We start from the raw sequence: 19,285 nt of genomic DNA on the forward strand, positions 1-19,285 counted from the left end.
AGACAATTTTAGTCAACTTACGATACGTCCAGTTGGCGTTTAAGGGTTAATGGAAAATATAGCGCGGATTTTCTGGAGAAAAATCGCGATATATGAACACCAAAATTTCTCATTAAATCCATTAAAATATTAATAAACAGTATTTCCTAGTCTAAGAACAATAAAACAAGCGTAAAATAGCTAAAAAACAGATATTTGCACTTGTAACTCCTGTGGAAAAAAAAAAAAAAAAAAAAAAAAAAAAACACACACACACACACACAAAAACCAACCATCTGGAAAGTGATGCCTATACAGTACAGTACCGCTGTGTTCCATTGTTGGGAAACACAAAGCGTACCATCTCGGTGACTAAGTGCATTGTAACACGGCTGTGATTGGTGCATGGGAGGGAGACGGACAAATCACAGCTTCCGATTTCTAATTGGGCCTGTGATTGGTGCTAGACTGATGCTCAGAACCTGCAGCATCTCCCTTGTCTCTCTCTTTGGCCACTTTGCTTCAAGCTTTCTGCATGTGAAGCGGTTTTCTTTACGCTGTGCTGTGTGATTTTTTCTCTGGTTTTTGTTGAGCTTTGCTCCAATTTTCACCCCTTGCAATGGCTCCCAAGCGTGCTGCTTCATCCAAGGCTGGTACTGAGCCTAAACGCTATTGAAGAACGATGACGATTGCTGAAAAGGTGAAACTTCTCGATATGTTGAAGGAAGGGAGAAAGTTCGCAGCTGTAGCCCGCCATTTTGGTGTGAACGAATCCTCCATTCGCTACATCTACACGGACGAGGCGAAGATTGGGCAGACAGCTGCCATCACCTTTAACAAGTCGGCGAAGAGAGTGGTTACAGCTCGTAATAAAACTATCGTCCGTGTGGAAGCTGCTTTGGCTGTGTGGATAGCCGACTGCCGAAAGAAGAACATAGCCTTGGATACGAACATTATCCAAACAAAGGCTAGGAGCCTGTACGAGACCTTCGCCGCTAATGAACCAGAGGGCGACAGTGGCGAGCGTAAAGAAGCAGAAGATGAAGACGTAGATGATCCGCAACCAGAGACGTCCAGTCATTCACCACGTAAGAAACGGCAACTTTCTGCTAGCAAAGGGTGGTTTGCAAAGTTTCAGAAACGCTACGGCCTAAAAAACGCTTCCTTGCATGGCGAGGCTGCTTCGGCTGACACGGTCGCTGCTGAAACATGTCAATGAAACCTTCAAGAAGATTATCTCTGAAGGTGAATATCAGCCAGAACAAGTTTTTAATATGGACTAGATGGGCTTGTTTTGGAAAAGAATGCCCTCGCAAACTTTCCTGTTCAAAGAGGAAGCAAAAGCTCTGGCTTTAAAGCATACAAGGATCGTGTGACCCTCGTGATGTGTGGCAATGCTGCGGGATTTTTATTAAAGCCAGGACTTATTTACAAGTCTAAAAACCCAAGGGCTTTAAAAAACAAAAACAAGAATCTGCTGCCCATACATTGGATGCACAATCCAAAGGCATGGATAACGAAGATGCTGACCTCCGATTGGTTCCACCAGTGTTTTATCCCGCAAGTAAAGGTGTATCTAGCAGAAAAGGGCATGCCATTCAAAGTCCTTCTCATTATGGATAATGCTGGTGGCCATGCTACTGATCTGTCGTATTCGGGGGTTCAGGTTGAGTTCCTACCGCCCAACACGACGTCACTTATTCAGCCAATGGACCAGGGAGTTATTAGGGTGTTCAAGGCCCTATACACGAGGAATGCCCTGGCGAACCTGGATGCTTCCGTGGATGCCGCCCAAGACGACGACGATTTCAACTTGAAGGCATACTGGCGGCAGTACACAATTGCTACGTGCCTCCAAAATATCCACAAGGCATTGGAAGAAATGCAGCCTGCCACCATTAATGCCAGCTGAAGAAGTTGTGGCCCGAGGTTGTTTACCACAATAAAGGATTTACATCTGCCGAAATCCAACACTCGGCAGTACAGAAAGCTGTGCAGTTGGCTGCGATCCTTGGAAGTGAGGGCTTTGCAGACATGACCACGGGCGACGTCAACGAACTTCTAGACTGCCACTCCCAGCCGCTAACTGACGAAGACCTCGAAGAGTTCACAAAGTCGGTGAGTGAAGAAGCAGCAGCAGCAGCGCAGCAAGAAACAGAAGTTGTCTCCCAAACTGGCTTGACTTTGGAACAGTTTGCCGGGCTCTGCAACCTGGCTAAGGAACTGCAAGAGCGGTCACAGGAATGGGACGACGATATGGTTCGATCGGTTCAATTCTGCAACATGGTCGATGACGTCATGGCCCCCTACAAGATGCTCTTCGACCAGAAAAAGCAGCAGCAGCAACTGCCAATCACAATGTTTTTGCAGCCTCGCAAAAAAGAGCCAGTTCCTGCTGCTACTACTACGGTTACACCTTCGGAAACCGCGGAAGGAGTGGAAGAGGTGCCCAAGGAAATGGCACCGCCGTCTGAAGAGACGTAAAATACAATCATTGACTGCGCAGTAAAAGTCATCATCACCTTCATCGTCATCATTTTTACTGCGCAGCAAATTCATCACCATCTTCATTCAAGTTTTACTTTAACTTCTTTTGTGGTGAGTACAGTAATAATCTTTATTTTTTTTTTTTAATCTTAAGTGTTACTGTACTGTATTACATGTAATGCAGTACAGTAACATGATACTGTATTGCATTACTGTATATATTATTACTGTATGTATACTGTATTCTTTAAAATTTAAAGCTTGCCAATCACGTCATATACTATAGCTACTTTACCACAGTAAAATTAGCCCCTGTTATATGGTACTGTAAACTTACCTACTGAAGTCATATTGCTTAACAGTTGTCCCTGTTATTAATAGAGTAAAGGGTGGGTTGTTAAGAGTACAAGGAGGGTTTTAAAAAGTCCAAATACTGTACACGTTAAATAAATAAATATGCTGTTTGTACTTCGCGGAATTTCAATTATCGCGGCCGGTCTTAGAACCTATCTCCCGCAATAAACGAGGGGTCATTGTAGTTAGGAAAAATACAATTTACTTTAAAAATTGTTATTTGTTCCGACACAATATACAAACCCTCGGTCCTTGACATTAGGAGACTTACTGGTCGTGAGAGCGAGGAAGGAAAAAAGTTGCCTCTGACAAAAGATCGGGTTATAAGAAACGCAGGATCAGTTGTCAGACTTCTGGGTCCCTTTGCATGAAAGAGGAAAACGTCAGTTCATGCAAAGTAGGCTAGGAAGAACTTGACGTCGGATGACATAAAGGCAAATACAAGCATTGGGTTTGTCTTATAGTCATGGTCTCCTTCCCCACCTTGCAAGAGGAAGGAGTGGGGTTGCTTCTATCAACCTGAACGGAAAAATAGAATGGGAACTCCCGTTGGGTGCTTACCTGCATCGACTGCCAGATCCAGCTTGTAACAGCACGTCTGCTCCCTACCCGTGGGAAGAGAGCCAGGATGGGGAGAAAGAAGAGAGGCCAGTCACTCCACAATCATTCTCCCAATCACAACCGTACAACTTAGGCGAGATGCAACCTGTCCTGTTAGAGTAGCCGGGTAAGCTACACAACTTGTTGAGCAGCCACTGCAGGACCCAAGGAAAAAGTGTCCAAGGACTTGTGTGCAACATCCCAGAGGTAGAAGGAGGTGAAAGTAGTCTGCTGGGACCACATCCCCACCTTCAGCACCTGTGACACTGACATATTCTTCCGGAATGCGAGGGACAGGCGAATGCTGTGGACCTCGTGAGCTCTTGGACGAAGCGTACCAGTGTCATCTTCTCCTGCAGCAGAGTACACTCTCCTTATCGTCTCACGAAGCCAGAAAGAGATGGTGTTCTTGGACACTTCTTTCTTGGTCAAGCCAGTACTAATGAAGAGTCGTCGACACTCAGGCTGGAGGTGTTGAGTCCTCTTCAGATAGCACCGCAGCACTCTAACAGGACACAGTAGCATCTCGTCTGGTTCATTACCTACAAAGTCCTCTAGGGAGGGGATCGTGAAGGACTCGAACCGTGCGTCAGGGACTGAAGGATTCTGAGTCTTCGCTACAAAATCCGGGACGAAATCGAGCGTAACTGATCCCCATCCCCTCGAGTGTTTAACATCAAAGGAAAGTCTGTGAAGTTCACCAACTCTCTTCGCCGATGCCAGGGCTAGCAGGAAGACGGTCTTGAGGGTCAGATCCCTGTCTGACGACTCTTGTAAAGGCTTGTACGGTGCACGAGTCAGGCTCCTTAGGACAAGTCACATTCCACGCAGGGGGCCTGAGATCCCTGGGTGGGCAAGACTTTTTGAAGCTTCTCATTAGTAGAGATATTTCGAAAGAGGAGATGTCTACTCCCTCCAGCCGTAAGACTAGGAGAGTGCGGCGCGGTAGCCTTTCATGGCTGAAATGGAGAGAAGCTTCTCTCGGCGAAGGAAGACGAAGTCCGCAACCTGCTGAACAGTAGCTCTGACCGGAGAGATACCCCTTCGACGACACTAACCACAGAAGACGGACCACTTTCCCTGGTATACCGCTGCGGAGGATTGTCTGAGGTATCCTGCCATCTCTGTTGCTGCGCGACACGAAAAGCCTCTTGCTCACAAGAGATGGTGGATAACCTCCACCCGTGAAGACGGAATGCACTGCCAGGTGGAACCGCTCTACGTGAGGTTGACGCAGCAGGTTGGACTGGGGGGAATCTCTCTCGGCGCCTCGGAGAGGAGAGCTATCAGGTCCAGATACCAAGCAGCCTGGGGCCATTTGGGTGCCACCAGAATCATTCTGAGATTCAGGGTGATCATCACTCTGTGAATCAGACAGAACGGGGGAAAGGCGTATACGTCAAGGTTGTCCCACGGGTGCTGGAACACATCCTCTGCAGCAGCCCATGGGTCCGGCACGACAGAACAGAAGACCTGGAGCTTTCTGTTGTGCCGGGTGGCAAACAGATCGATGGCTGGGCGCCCCCACAGGTCAAACAGCCTTTCCACTATCTCCTGGTGGAGGGACCATTCGGTCCCTACCACTTGGTTCTGGCGGCTGAGCTTGTCTGCCACGACATTCCCCTGGCCTGGAATGTATCTGGCTGACAGCTCTACCGAGTGAGTTGTGGCCCACTCGTGCATCTGCATCGTCAACTGATGAAGCTGGTGGGACACCAGGCCCCCCTGCTTGTTGACGTATGCCACTACTGTGGTAATGTCGCTCGTCAGTACCACGGAGTGTCGCATCACTCGATCCCGGAACTCTTGTAGGGCCAGGAAGGCCGCCTTGAGTTCCAGGATGTTGATGTGAAGATGCTTGTTGTCTTGGTGCCACACTCCCGAAGTCAGCAACTCCTCCAGGTGTGCGCCCCATCCCTCGGTTGATGCATCTGAGAACAGAAGCATGTCCGGAGGGGGAGTATGCAGAGATACTCCTATCAAGAGGTTCCTGTCCTCCATCAGCGAAGGTCCTCCACCAAAGAGGGATGAGGAAGGACTGGGGTCTTTACTGGGACCAATCCTTTAGTCTCCACTGAAGAGACCGCAGGTGAAGATGCCCATGAGGTACTAGCTTCTCTAAGGACGACAGGTGACCGATGACGACTTGCCATTGCCGGGCTGGCTGCTCCTGTCGTGACAGGAACAGTTGTGCTGCCTGCCTGAACTTACTGATACAAGAGTCCGAGGGAAAGACTTTTGCTGCCACCATGTCTATCAGCATGCCCAGGTACTTTATCCTCTGCTTGGGGGTGAGATCTGACTTCTCGAGATTTACCACGATCCCTAGATCCTGGCAAAACTCAAGGAGCCGATCCCTGCCCTGTAGCAACTGTGAGCGAGAGCCCACCAGGACTAGACAGTCGTCGAGATACCTCAGTAGACGTATCCAGTGCGAGTGGGCCCAAGCTGACACGAGAGAGAAGACTCTCATGAACACCTGGGGAGTGATCGAGAGCCCGAAACAAAGTGTCCTGAACTGGAAGACCGTTTCCCCGAGGACAAAGCGGAGGTACTTGCGAGAGGACGGATGAATGGGTATTTGGAAATACGCCCCCTTCAGGTCCACCGTAAGCATGAAGTCGTTCTCCCTGATGGAAGCCAGCACGGATTGCGCTGTTTCCATCGTGAACCGAGTCTGGCGAACGAAACAGTTCAGGGGAGAGAGGTCTATGGACCGGTCTCCATCCCCCTGAGGCTTTCTCTACGAGAAAGACGCGGCTGTAAAAGCCTGGAGACTGGTCCGACACGACTTCTACAGCACCCTTGCTCAGCATGGCTCTCACTTCTTGCTGTAGTGCGGTGTCCTTCGAAGATCCTAGTACAGAAGTTTGGAGATGGACCGGAGAGTAGGTGAGGGGAGGCTGAGACTCCAAGGGTAGTAGATATCCCTCCCGAAGGACATCCACTATCCAGGTCTCGGCTCCATGTCGCTGCCATGTTGCCCAATGGCTCGACAGGCATGCCCCCACCTTCGGCAGCTGTTGGGGGGGAACGCCACCCCTAGCATTTCCCCTTCTTCCCTTTGCCCCCTTTACTGGCTTGGAAAGTGGGCTGAAAAGGGCGGGAAGGACCCCCCTTCCCGAGGAAGAAGGCTGGGTGTTTCCTTAGGTCCCCTTCGAAGACTGGGACTTCTTAGGGGCCGAGGAAGTGTGCCAGCCTGGCCTGAAGACCTGGCCGCAGTGGAATGCAAAGACCCGGAGGTCTTGGCCACTGCCTGGTGGACAAGCTGGTCGCTGTCATCGGGACATTTGTCTCCACCAGACTCTGGGGGGAGAGGAGAGAACGGTCCATTCTCCGATAGCTCACTCCTAGACCTGGACCAGGTTCTCTCCGCTTCAGAACCAGGTTTGCCCACAGGTTCGCAGTCTAGTGGGTGAGGCATGAAATAGCCCTACCCCCAGACTGGCACAGTCTCCCAAAGGTAGAGTCCTCCCCAGGTACGATGGCGCCCAAGGAAGCAGCTACCTTCGATACTGTGAAGGACCACAGATCGAGCCAGGAGACTGCTTGGAAGGCCGCCATGGTGGTGGCTTCCAGGGTTGCAGCATCTTGCTGGGAGAGGGAGATACTCTCTGCAGCAAGCTGCTGCAACGTCAGACCTGGATCCAGACGAGTCAGATCCGGGTCAACCTGCTTAGTCAGTAATGCCCCTACAGCTGGAGTGTAAGAGCGCTTCTGGCGAGGAGGAGCTTATCTGAGCTGCCCAAACGAAGTGAGCTGTCTTGCCCAGACACAAGACTGTTCACTTTGTCGAGGACCCCCTCGGCAAGCGTGGACTACGGCAGCCCCACCAAAGCCCTGGGTTCCTTCTTGGGTCCACAAAAGGATTCGAGGCGCGACGGACGACCCACAGAAGAGGCCGTGGTCCCTTCCCCGAGGTCATTGTGATGACGAATCAGCGCAATAACCTCTGCAAAAGTCCTCTGTATCTCGGGGGTGTCCGCATCCTGGGGCAGAGGACCCTCGAGTCCCTCCAGAGTGCGGTCCTCCCGATCTACTCTCCCTGCAGGAGGGAGAACCTCGGCAGACCCCCGTGATCCTTCCCGGACCACGGGGCGTAAGACCTGGTTAAGCCAAGGACCGAGCCAGGTTCGTACGCCCACGAGGTAGAACTCTGAGGAGAAAACTCGCCAGAATTCTTCCTGTCCGACTCGTGCCCCCTGGAAGGAGCCGAAGGGGACAGGCGAGGAGGATCGGGCGCTCCCACTGGCTTTGCTGGCAGAACCAACAGAGGCAGTGGGCCGGAAGCGGTCACCAACCCATGGTGGTGACGGCAGCCTGGGTCGAGGAGACTGCTTTAGCCTAGGCGAAGCGTCTCCCGAGGAGAGCGGAGCGGCTCGCTTCCCCCGAGCCAGGCTGGCCGCATGGACGTGGCTGGGGACTGGGAGGAGTTGAGCACACGTCTGGCTGGCACGAGCTTGCACTGTCCTCTGCACGCATCCGTCTTCTTCGAGGCCGTAGCCTCTCGGGAAGACTGAGCAGGGGACCTCTTCTCCACCTCTCCTGGCGTTCGGCCCCGAGGGGCCGAAGCGCTAACCTGAGAACCTGACTTGGCACTCACAAGAGTGCCAGCAGGAAGAGCCGGGGCACCTGTATGCCCGGGTTCTTTCTCTTGCCCCACGCCCTGGTCTGTACGGCGAGGAGTTTCTCCCGTATCAGCCTGGAGTATCCGGGTCTCCTTGGGGACCTGGGTACTCGGAGTAACTCGCGTACGAGTGTCCAACGCAGACTCGCTGGCCTTAGAAGCAGGAATTTTCTTAGGCACGTAGGGGGAGGGGTGTCTGCACGCCCTTGGCTCCCAATGCGACTGACCCAGAGGCCAGGGCAGCGGTTCCCTGATCTGAGGATCGGGAAGAGCCAACGAGATCCCACTGCCTTCCCTGTGGAAGGAGGCCGACCCTTGGAAGTCTCGGTGCAAGACTTCTTGGAGGGGGGATGGGGGGGCCAGGCTTCTTATTCTTCGGCCGCGAAGCCTCGGAAGGAGAAGCAGAAGAGGCAGCAGACAAAGACGATGACAACACCTTTCTAGACCTCTTCTTCTTTTTCACCATCTGCTTCAGTATCGCCATCAGATCCCCAAACCAAGTGGGCGCAGGCGAAGACTCAGGAACAGGAGGAGGGGCTGGAGCAGAAGGCACATCCCAGGTAGAGACCGTGGTACTCGGGCCAGGAATGCAGGCACAGGTGGTGCGTGGGTAGCCAGGCCGGGCCGCACCAGTGTCGAAGGAATGGGGAGAGGAACAGACGAAGAGCTGGGCTGGATCGAGAAGCGAGGAACCATAGTCGAAGACGAGTCAGGGTCAGCAACGGGAGCAGCGACAGTCACATAAGGGAAGGATGACGTCACCATGTAGGAGGGGCCAGGAACCCAGGAGGCAGTGGTACCGCATGATGCATGGCAGGGGAAGCCAAGACCTGGGTATCCAGGTGCGAGGCTACTGATACTGGGAGCTGGCAAACCTAGACATGGTGACTGATGTTGTAGTGGCTGTCGTTGCGGAGTGGTCACTGGAGTGGTGGAAAGATGAGAGACCAATCCCTCCAGTGACGTGCCAGGTAGGCCCAGGTGTAGCGAGGTTGATGACGAGTCAGTTGCCTGGCTTTCCAGCCCAAGACCTGAAGCGAAAGTCGGGTTAGTTTGGGAAGCCTCTACCCTCTCTGGAGGAAAAAACTCTCCTCCAGAATGGGAAGAGACCCCCGAGATGATGTCCCGGCCCAACTCTCCCCCGCGCCCTTCCACAACTGATGAGACGAATGAGGGGGGGAGGGGGAGTCCTCACCCGAAGGAGAGGGAGCAAGAAGGGGAAGCTCACTGGGAGGGAGAAATGAACCCGACACATTCGCCACCACTGGAGTCGTCAGGGGCGTATTACCCTCGGACGACTCCTTGGTAGGCTTATGATGGTAACGTCTCCTCCCCTTGAACTTCCTCCATTGCTCGGGGGACCAAGAGCAACACTCACTAAGAGGAGCGTTGCGCGAACACACACGCCCCCTGCAAGATGGGCAGAGAGCGTGTGGGTCTGCGTCGACGCTAGACCTAAATGAATTACATCTCTTCCCTCCTACCCTGGGACACACACGCTGGGGATAGGAAGGTTTAGAAGGCTTGTCCATAATGAAAATAAGAAAAAACAAAATTTCCCACCAAAAAGTGATGAAAAGAGCAGTCAGGCAGAGAGTGTGAAGACAATGTCCGCATGCTATGACGGCTGAGAGCAAATTGGAATGTTTACATCCGGGCAGGTGGTACTCCCGCCTCCTGGATAGTAGTCAACTGCCTAACCACCTTGTTTGAAGTTCAATGGCCGTTTCCAGCCTACGCCTGAAAGTAATCCCTAGTGTAAAGGACCGAGGGTTTGTATATTGTGTCGGAACAACTGGAATGTTTACATCTGGGCAAGCGGGTATTCCCGCCTACCTGGCGGTAGTTACTGCCTAACCACCTTGCTCAAGAGTTTAATGGCCGTTTCCAGCCTACACTGAAAGTAATTCCTACTGTAAAGGATCAACGGTTGTATATCGTGTCAGAACAAACAAAAAACACACTATGAGATTCACCATACACTGTCCATGTCTCAATATACACATATTCCAAGATAAAGGAAGATCAATATACGCAGGGCGTAAGAAGCACGTCTTAACGCAACGACAGCTAAGAACAAATTGGGGATGCTGGTCCTGCGGGTCTCTTTTATAGCAATTGCTACTCTCTAAAAATGCGAGTCTACCACAGCCATCTGCACATGCATACGTACAGATACTCCTATCGCATGATGATGTGGCGTTTGTATCAGTGTTGGAACAAATACAGACAGGAGAATGGAAAACAGAACAGAGGAATGGCACAACAAACCAATACATGGATAGTACATGAGACAGACGAAAGAAATGGCCAGCAATGAAACATGCAATAGCTACAGAGGGGAGAACTCAAGGAGAAAACAGAAGGAATGCTAACAGTGGCACAAGATCAGGCCCTAAGAACCAGATATTTTCAAAGAACAATTGATGGAAGAGCAATATGAAAGATGAGACCATAAACCACATAGCAAGAGAATGTCCAGCGCTTGCATAGAACCAGTAGAAAAAGAGGCATGATTCAGTAGCAAAAGCCCTCCACTGGAACTTGTGCAAGAAACACCAACTAGCTTGCAGTAATAAGTGGCACGAACACCAAACTGAGGGAGTGATAGGAAATGATCAGGCAAAGATCCTCTGGGACTATGGTATCAGAACAGATATGGTGATACTTGCCAAAAGACCAGACATGATGTTGATTGACAAAATCAAGAAGAAAGTATCACTCACTGATGTTGCAGTACCATGGGACACCAGAGCAGATGAGAGAAAAAAAAATTGATAAGTTTTGAGACCTGAAAATAGAAATAAGAAGGACATGGGATATGCCAGTGGAAATTGTACCCATAATTGTAGGAACACTAAGCACGATCCCAAGATCCCTGAAAAGGAATCTGGAAAAACAAGATGCAGAAGTAGCTCCAGGACTCGTGCAGAAGAATGTGCTACTAGAAACAGCACACATAGTGAGAAGAGTGATGGACTCCTAAGCAGCAGGCTGCAACCCGGAACCCCACACTATAAAAACCACCCAGTCTAATAGGATGACCGTGGAAAGAAAAGAAATATATATATCTATATACATAATTCTAATAGCCACAATGCCCTTTAAACTTCACGAATTCTTCGTGCTTTTTTGGATATGCTTGTAACTACGAAGCCGTAATACCCAAATGCAAGAAATTGAAGACTGTGATTGCCAGTTGTCATGGGAAACAAACCCGCGTTACCATAATCACAAGGTCGCGTTGCCGACCTGACAACGAGAAGGATAAAAGTCTATTACCTCTCGTACATAAATATACCTATTGTTTCTAGATAAATTTATTAGAGCTGGAATAAACCCATCCTAACCATCGTAGCCAAGTGGGCAATCATTTTTATTGCTTTTAGGCTGAAATATATATGTAAAATCTACTGGTCACCTTTACCAGACACATATGTAATTCTAATAGCCACAATGCCCTCTTAACTTCTCAAATTCTTCGCGCTTTTTGGGTATGCTTGTAACTACGAAGCCGTAATATCCAAATGCAAGAAATTGAAGAGACTGTGATGGTCGGTTGTGGGAAACAAACCCGCGTTACCATAATCACAAGGAGGTCGCGTTGCTGACCTGACCACGAGAAGGATAAAAGTCTATTACCTCTCATACATACATATACCTGTTGTTTTCAGATATATTTATTAGAGCTGGAATAGACCCATCCTCAGCATTGTTTCCCGCAACTGGCCATCACAGTCTCTTCAACTTCTTGTGTTTGGATATTACGGCTTCGTAGTTACAAGCATATCCATAAAAGCGCAAAGAATTCAAGAAGTTAAGAGGGCATTGTGGCTATTAGAATTACATATGTGTCTGGTACAAGTGACCAGTAGATTCTACATATATATTTCAGCCCAAAAAGCATTAAAAATGATTGCCCACTTGGCTACGATGGTGAGGATGGGTCTATTCCAGCTCTAATAAATACAGTCTGACCATCACTAATCCAGCGTCATTGGGACCTGGATGGTGCCGGATTAGCCATTTATTAGGCTAGAATACACGAAACACAGCAGCTAAGCACCTCATCTTAAGAATTAAAATATCCCATAAATCAGTACAAGTTGGTTAATAAAGAAAAGACAATTATCAAATACAGGCAGTGCTCGAATTACGATATTTCGAGTTTACGATGGGGTTAGCAATTAATACCGATACAAAAATATTTAGGAAATATTTTTAGATTTCGCGCAGGCGCAGGCAGCGAGAGAGACCAACTTACAATAGACCAACTTCTTTTCCTCCATCTCTTTATTCCATCTGCTAGTTAAAAAAGTAAAAGAGAATGATAAAAGTATTGTCAGTAACGTTATACTCTTGCGTAAATGCGTACAGCCATAAACAACCAAACGGGAAACTGTTGTTTTGCTACTAATCGTATCAGATAACAACGGTTTTGCTTGTATTTCAACCATCGTACGGTCAAACAATTACTGTTGTTCGTTGTTACAAATGACGTTAAGTGCTGTACAATAGGACTGATATATTTTTTACACTATACCCTTATTCGCTTTGGAGAAAAGGTCGGCAAGGAAATATACTGCTTCAGTAACTTTAAGCTGCAAGTTGTAGCTGAAGCTGAGAAAACAATGTTCAAGCTGCTAATGACTATAAATTATCGGGCATCGGCAACATGGATGAAACTCGACTGTAAATAAAATTGGAGAGAATGTATTTTAAAACTATTGGGCATGAAAGAATACAAATTACTGCTGTTTTCACGCTGATGAAATCAAGAGAAAATAGCGAATGGCATCTTGATTTTTTTTACACAAAACAAACATGCCCCCAAAACGGCCAGCCGCAATTCCCGCGAACGTCATATATTAACGAAAAAAATAACTAAATTAATTTCACAACGAGACGTATTTAAGTTATATTTCGACTTAAAAACACTTCGTATGACAAAAAATATCCTTGTCCCAAATAAATAAAAGTATCTATATTCATTTACGCTTACTAGAAGCAAGAAAAGCGCACTGAACTGAGTTAAATGCGGCGAAATAAACACCGCGTTATCAATTCCAAAACAAAACATTGATCACAATTTATAATACAAAAGCAATATGAGAATATACGCAATTGGATACAATGCAGTAGTAAAGCATAACTTTTTAAAAGATCCATGAAAAAGATGCACATTCATTATGTTGATGTTTGTATAATGCTGTTAATACGTGAATAGAGTTCAGTATAATGTAGGCTAGGCTACTGTATATTTAGCCTATACGATATACCTTAGCGTATGCCAAAAGACAATAACAAATGTAAAAAATGGAACAGCAAAAGCATGCTTGCGTTTACAAACACCTCCAGTTTGTCGATGCAGCACACAGCGCCATCAAATTGAAGCAGCCGGCGAGCGAGTTAGCGCAGCGACCCAGGAAATTTGAAAATTAGTGCGGAAACATTAGAAATAACTCTAGCCAAAATTTGTGCCAGATTACAGATTGTTCCAGACTACTGATTGCTTATCTGAAAACGACAGGTATATTTATGAAAGAGAGGTAATAGACTTTTATCCTTCTTGTGGTCATGTCAGCAACGCGACCGCCTTGTGATTATGTTAACACAGGTTGATTTCCCGCGACCAGCCATCACAGTCTTCTTCAATTTCTTGCGTTTGGATATTACAGCTTCGTAGTTAAAAGCATATCCAAAAAAGCGCGAAGAATTCAAGAAGTTAAGAGGGCACTGTAGCTATTAGAATTACATATGTGTCTGGTAAAAGTGACCAGAAGATTCTACATATCTATATATATACTGTATAGGTTGGCCAGGCAATATATAGTTGTTTAGATACAAGAATAAGGTTTTTTATACATCCGTAAAGCTGATTAAATATATATGAAGTTTTGATATGAACAATTTTGAGTAATAGATCATCAACAATATATTAGCCTACAGAAGCCTATCACAGTGTAGATATACTTGTATCAAATTGGCCATAGGTAGACCAACTAACTAAGAGAATCCTAAGTATAATGTAAACTTTGACTAGTCTAATGTCAATTATCAAATTAACCTCAGGGTGTAATACTAAAGAGTAGAATGCAGAGCAGGGGGTCACAAATTACTTGGGGGGGAGGAGTCCTCCCAGCCAAGGTAGGAAACAGCATCCACGTTTAGACTGGGTAAAGATAAGTTTGGTTAGGTTATATTCTCTCTGAAATGCCTACCAGGCCCACAATTGCCTTGACCCCGCTACTCCGCATTCACTCCAGCAGAGTAGGGAGAAAGGTGTAAGCGTTGATCATTTCAGTCTAAATTTAGCCCTGTCGATCTCAAGACTTGGCATTCTAAGAAAGGTTAGGCTTGGGTTAGTCGTTTTCATGGGTGTATTAATTTCTCACAATGGCCTGCTGCCTCCCTCCCTCCCTCCCTACTCTGCTTCTGCTCCCAGGCCTGACTGACCCAAGCTCAAAGACTTGAATAGCATAAATTTGGGTAGAACTCTGGGGTTGCTCCACATATAGAATACCTTGGAAATTGACTTTTCCTGTAGTATTTTGGTTGCTTATTAACAATTTACCATTTGTATTTGTCAGTTGACTGTAATTAACCTGAGAACTATGTTTTTGTATATACGCCAGCCATCCTGGAATGCTATCACGCATGCGCAATGTTACAGGGGAACCTTTGGTGAGTAACACGGCCTGCCAGGGCAGGTTAGGTTAGGGTACATTAGGTTAGTACAGTTCATTTTATAATAGGTGTCCTTAACAAATCCCTTCTCGAACGCACACAGGCCTCCCGATAACTTGCGCGTGCGTGAACCATTCTATAAAAACTACAGAGCATTCCTGCCTTCCTCCCAGGGATGTCCCCAATCCAAAACCACACATTTCTAAGGGTCCCCAATCGCGTTGGGTAATGTGAGGTTAATAATAACTGACTGACAATAAACACCACCGTCTCCTTCACCAGCAACAGCAAATGTAGGAAAAACAAATTTCCAAGGCACCCAACACTCCCTGACGAATGACCCTCTAGTCTAGCTTGACCTAAATTAGGCCTACTTTTTTGATAGACTGTTTAACCCAAATAGTGTAACATGCCCACACACAATTTGGTACCCACTATAGCTGTGAGCCAACCATGAGAACTGGGCTATTTTGTTCTTACCACACATTTGCAATGTGCAGGAAAATCCTTGAAATGATGATGAGATGTGCAAAGAGTCGTGATGCCCAGGCTGCTGCTGATGCTGCTCAGTGCTACGGCTACCCTACCCTACCCTACAAGACATGTTTGGCTCCTTCCCTGCATATAGTGTACTGTATGCTCTTAGTTAAGGCCACCATGGCTTGTTGCAACATACACTATCTACTAATAAATAAACAAACATCATATTTTCAATGTGAAGAAGCATCTCACGGAGATTTTAAACACGACACTGACCTACTGGGCTATACGCCACTACGGCAGGCATCAATGTTTGGGCACTTGGCTCACGTTCCTCTATCACGGCATAGGCTGCCGCAGGTCACTTCTGTACACGACCTCTGACCTGTCCTCGTCACGACCTCCGGTTGGCCTTACGTTACGGACATGAACATCAACAGACCTGCTGTGCGAAGGAGAGAGCTTTGCAACACGACACAAACAGTGGATGAAGTAGGTTTGCCGTCCGAACATCCCACCAATCGCCTACTCCGGCCCTGGTCGTTTCGGCCGTAACATCCAAAGCAGCGTAAGACGTTCTCTTTATGGTATTCACCGTCATGTTTATGGTACTGACCATCATTATTTCATGTTTGACGCACATCCCCAAGGGGCTGATACTAAACACGGCGACCATAGAGCACGTAACGTGCTTCACGCCTCACATTCGCAAGCGTGACAGCGAGTGATTTCCGGTTGGAATCTTGAATGGGACAATTGAAACCAGTCGAAAAGAGACCCACCTTCAATAGGAATGTTTGTTCACTGACGACGTGGAGAAGCGCAGACGGAGGAGGTATCAGCTGTAGCAGTACAAGGCATTAGTGAGTCCTGACTGGCAGCAGCAGCATCAGCACTCGCAGATTTAAACTTGGAGACGACGCCTCTGATTGGTCGAGGCCGATAGTTCTTGCCCTCCGCTGATTGGCTCAGAGACCGGCGTCTTCTTCTTTTTTCTAGTGTGTTGAATCGAAAGTACACAAAGTTCTTCAAGAATTTTCCTCCTTCTTCTTCGTCTTCTTTCTAGTGTGTACATCGCAAGTAAAGAATCAAACTTACAACTTTGAATTCTTTTTCTTCTGGTTCTTGGTTCCTAAGCGGTCACTCCACAAACACAATTGCGGCCACACTTCACTGAGCGTGCTTCATTGCTTTTCTCTTTTATACTGTTATATTGCGTTATTAGACTGACGCGGAATTCCCTTGTTATTTACAATTTTAAACATAATAAGCTTTACTTTTTTATTTAATATGTCATCAGATTGTTTATTTTAACCTTAGCCATTAACCTATACTGCAATAAGAACCTCAAAAGGTTGGAGATGTTTCTAACTTATTTTTACCAGATATTACCAATAAATTTCTACTTTTTCCTGCTACTGAGTGCCATGTTATTGTCCCTGACAACCAGCGCTTCCCAGATTAACACAATTCTTCACTTTCATCGCTAGTCTTATGTATCCCCTAAATTTTCTGTTAGGGGATTTCAGGGTCTTTAAATCAATGTCGTTCTTTTAGTTTCTGTACGGTTATACAAACGAATAGTTCCTGGTTCCTAAGCTCTCACCCCACAAACACAGTTGCGGGCACACTATACGATTCTCACGAGGTGCGAAGCTTTATTCCCTTGAATACAATTTTACACAATTTTATTTTAACTTTACATTATAGCCTATACATATCATTTAACAGTTTTTAATTTGATTTAGCACCATACCTCCCAGATGTTACTTAATATTTCGAATTTACTTTTATTACTCCTCCCTTTTACGGTACTAATACTTTTTAACTGGTGCCGTCGCTTTCTGGGTTGGTGACGTCCTTTATTTTCATGGCTGTTCTTATGCATTTTCTGTTCGGGGCTTTCAGGGTCTCTAATGTTAAGTTTTCTATTTTTTGTAAGGTTTTACACCAGAACAAATGTTCGGTGCTGTCCTCCTCTACTCTGCAGTTATTTTAAGAGGTGCAAAATATGACGAGCAGGAAAAAGGTAGGCCTACTGCCAGTGATCCCACTTTTGGGGAATTTGTCCCCAGATTGGGAATTTTGAAGGTTTTTCGGGAAAATCTGGGGAATTCGATAAATTTGGGGAAACCTGGGGAATTTGAAAAGGTTTTCAGTGAAAACTTAGTAACATTTATGAAAAAAAAAGCCAGCCGACCAAAACAAAACTATGGCCTCTCCCTCTGTACCCTTTGTTTTGGAAGACATACGGTTGAGAGAGAGAGAGAGAGAGAGAGAGAGAGAGAGAGAGAGAGAGAGAGAGAGAGAGAGAGAGAGAGAGAGAGAGAGAGTTGGGAAGTGTTTGCTCCACACAGGACCCCCCCACCTTCCCAGTCGCGGCCGCCTTGAGGAAATAACAATAACAATCATAACACGTGCACGTGTGAGACTGAGAGTGTGAGACGAAAATGAAACAAGAGCGGTGTGTGACCTTTGCGCTCCCTTCAACCTTAGAGGCGGGACAATTTAAACAACTGTAGAAGATATGTTATAAATTATTTAGAATTTAGTTATTTTTTTAAGGATGAGATAAACCTGGGCCTAAATCAACATAGCACTATGCTGTCCAACTTAGCAAAGGCCCAGTCATCCGAAGGGAATTCAATAACTTTATCAAGCCTAAAATTGGATAGGCCTAGCTTAGAAGATAGGCAGTTTGGAGGCATTTCCCCTTTCTACAAATGTCTTGATTTCTTAACACCATAGATAAATAATAAATTGGTAAGCAAGGAAATATGAAATAGAGTAAGTTGGACGAATGAGAAAATAAAAAAATCGTATAGAAGCAGATCTCTCTCATATATCTCTAGCATTAATTAACTACTTTTGAGTACCTAATTTTAAAACAATGATAAATGTACATCCATAAGTAATGACAAAATAGTTAAACTGGAATAATTACACAATATTATTGACTAAGTAGTGATACGGACATATGCTAAAGAAAATAATAATAAGATTTGGAATAAGAGGGAGTTGTTATATTAAGGTGGTCTTGTGTCAGCACGGGATCTTAGAGAGAGCGCCAGTTCATTATACAAACAGCTTACCCCTACAGCTACTTAGATGCAAATACTATATGATTTTTCTTGTATAGACGAAGATATTAAATATTTATAACTGGGCTATACATAGAACGGTAAATCTTTGTAAAAAAGAAATAGGAAAAATATGTTATTGTTCATTGGTTGGGGAGAAGAAATAGACTGAAGACAAATCCTAAGCAGGGCGGAATAGGAAGGAGATTAAAATACCGAGAAATGAAAAACAACCCCTGTACTCATATAATTATAGCCTCAGGGTTTGTCTCAAAGACATTCACTCAAAGGCCTGTCAAGTTGTTGTTTTGTAAAACTGTCAACAGGGCAGACCTTAAAATGCCATGTTCTTCGTGCTTGGTAGTATGAATTCCCTGGAAAATATATTTTGGGGAATTTGGGTCTGATCTGGGGAATTTTTAGCCTCGCGCTAGGGAAATTTTGTGATGGCGTTGTGGGATCACTGCTGCTTTATTGGTGACCCAGGTGGTTTATATAGCAGCAGACTGACGTTGCGCCGCGTGATACAATGAGAACAAGGGTGACCTGAGGTCGATAATAATTAGCAATAAATAGCCTACAGTGAACGAATACACTTTGAGTTATACAAATGGACAGAATTGAAGTTGGATACAGTCTCGATGCCTGCGAAAGAAGAATACATGATATACAAATCGGAGACAGGTAAACAATTATATACATAGTTTAAATGACTAGATTTGCGTGACCCGTCACGCCAGGCATGACGAACTGTAGAGGCAAAGAAAATGGGATGTCACCATAGAAAACTTGCTCAGCAGAGACTTTACAAATACTCCCCCCGCAAGCCGTGGGTAACGTCTGATTAGTCGGCGTATCTGCTGGGGCGCTGAAGCAGAGGCGTCGTGAGGGGGGGGCTGGTGGGGACATATGTCCCCGGGCGCAGCATTGAGGGGGCGCCAAATTGAAGTTGGGAGGACATCTATTTTGGGGGAAATGGGGGTGAACTTAG

General features: G+C 46.5%; 1 protein-coding gene across 3 annotated transcripts in view; it reads right to left on the bottom strand.

Moving 5' to 3' along the window:
* The window catches only part of LOC136846453 (aurora kinase-like), a 93,660-nt gene extending 77,398 nt beyond the window's left edge, over positions 1-16,262 (bottom strand). Inside the window, exon 1 of one of the 3 annotated variants that reach the window (XM_067117228.1) lies at positions 15,997-16,262. The gene's annotated coding sequence lies outside the window, so the exon portion shown is untranslated. Of the gene's footprint in view, positions 1-15,490 lie in introns of all 3 variants that reach the window. The other 2 variants (XM_067117230.1, XM_067117229.1) reach the window with 2 other exon arrangements.
* Between the last annotated feature and the right edge of the window lie 3,023 nt (positions 16,263-19,285).

This window comes from Macrobrachium rosenbergii, chromosome 15 (assembly GCF_040412425.1).
Source record: "Macrobrachium rosenbergii isolate ZJJX-2024 chromosome 15, ASM4041242v1, whole genome shotgun sequence".
Taxonomy (NCBI): Eukaryota; Metazoa; Arthropoda; class Malacostraca; order Decapoda; family Palaemonidae; genus Macrobrachium; species Macrobrachium rosenbergii.